Genomic DNA, 2,159 nt, shown 5'->3' on the forward strand with positions numbered 1-2,159 from the left:
CACATACAGAGGAGAAACAATAAGACTAAGCTCAGATTATTCAGCAGAAACCATGCAGACAAGAAGGCAATGGGTTGATATATATAAAACCTTGAAAGAAAAAACTTGCCAGCCAAGAATAATATAGCCTGCAAAACTCCCTTTCAAATATGATAGTGAAATTAGGACATTTCCAGATAAACAGAAATTAAAGGAATATGTAAAAACCAAACCAAATTTACAAGAATTATTAAAGGGAGTCCTTCAATCTGAGAACAAACAACTTCAGCTCACAGGTTGAATCTAGGATGCAGGATCGTACAAGCGAGATACCAGTCTAGGAAATGAACTCACAAGGAGTATCCAAAACCAAAAGAAATACAATAGGGAATCAGAGCAGTTAATATGTAAATTACAACAACATAAGAACAATAAAAGGGAATAAACAGGGTAGGTACAGAACCTTCTAATGGAGAGGAAGGCCAGGTGATGCCAAGGAATAATAGACTGCTTCAAACGTAGAAAGATAAGGGTAAATTTCACGGTAACCACAAAGAAAGTTAACATACTCATAAAAATAAAGAGGAAAAACATAAAGTCTCAGTAAAAACAAAACCTATAAAAACAAAAGAAATGAAAAAAAAAATCCACAAACAAAAGTAATTCAGCACAGGAGAGTAAGAAGAACAAAGAAAATGTCAGCACCACAAAAAAAAGCACTACAAAATGACAGCAATAAACTCTCATCTATCAATAATTACACTGAATGTAAATGGCCTAAATGCACCCATAAAGAGACCGAGAGTGACAGAATGGATAAAAAAACAGGATCCATCAATATGCTGTTTACAAGAGACCCACCTTAGAAACAAAGACATAAATTTATTAAAAATCAAATGTTGGAAAAAAAATTTATCAAGCTAACAACTACCAAAAAAGAGCAGAAGTGGCAATACTAATCTCAGATAAAATAGACTTTCAAACAAAATCCACCATTAAAGACAAAGAAGGACACTATATCATGATTAAGGGGACAATCCATCATGAAGACATAACCATAATAAACATCTAAGCACCCCAAGACAGGGCTCCAAAATACATAAAACAAACTCTAACAGCACTGAAAAGAGAAATTGACAGTCCCACAATAATAGCAGGAGACTTCAACACACCACTTTCAGTAAAGGACAGAACATCTACAAAGAAACTCAGCAAAGATACAGAGACCTAAAAGGTACAATCAGCCAACTTGACCTCATAGACGTATATAGAACACTCCATTCTACCACTGCAAAGTACACATTCTTCTCCAATGCACATGGAAGGTTCTCCAGAATAGACTACATCTTAGGCCACAGAGAAATCCTCAACAAGATCCAAAACGTTGAGATAATTCAAAGTATCTTCTCCGACCACAAACTACTTGTTCTGCAAACCTTCACCTGAAGTACAATAAAAAAAAAAGAAAAAAAATTGTGAACTCTACAAAAGTGCAAGTGTTCAAAAATTATCTGAGAATTTAGACTTTAGGGAAAATGTCAAATTCAAAACACATAATAATCAGCATTTGGTACTTTGGAAGTTTATTTAAATAATGTAAACTTATAAGCTTAAAAATGTGACAGACAAGTTTAAGAGCGAGAAGACAAAATAAGCAGCTGCTCGGGAAGAGGGCATCTCCTGGCTGTGCCTTCACCAGGGGTACAGGGAGAGCTCAGGTTCGAGTTCAAGTTGTCAGTGACAGGAATGCTGTAGTAAGGAAACCTTTTGAATGGAGGAAAGCTTAGGGTAAACACTGACTTTTGTAATAAGCATGCTTTTCATCTTAGACCTGAAGACCAGGGGAATTATATTTAAATCAGTGCATTAAATTCAGCATGGCTAATGTAAAACAGGGAAAAATTAACAACAGAAAGAGCAAAGAAAAAAAATCAATTACATGGAAACTGAATAACACCCTGCTTACACACCACTGGGTAATAGAAGAAATCAGAAATGGAATCAAAAACTTCCTAGAATCAAACGAGAATGAAAACACATCATACCAAAACTTTTGGGACACAGCAAATGCAGTCCTCAGAGGACAATTTATAGCAATACATGCACACATCAAAAAAAAAAAAAAGAAAGGGACAAAATCAAAACATTAACTACAGAACTCAAACAAATAGAATGAGAAC

This window comes from Trichechus manatus, unplaced genomic scaffold (assembly GCF_000243295.1).
Source record: "Trichechus manatus latirostris isolate Lorelei unplaced genomic scaffold, TriManLat1.0 scaffold00043, whole genome shotgun sequence".
Classification (NCBI taxonomy): domain Eukaryota; kingdom Metazoa; phylum Chordata; class Mammalia; order Sirenia; family Trichechidae; genus Trichechus; species Trichechus manatus.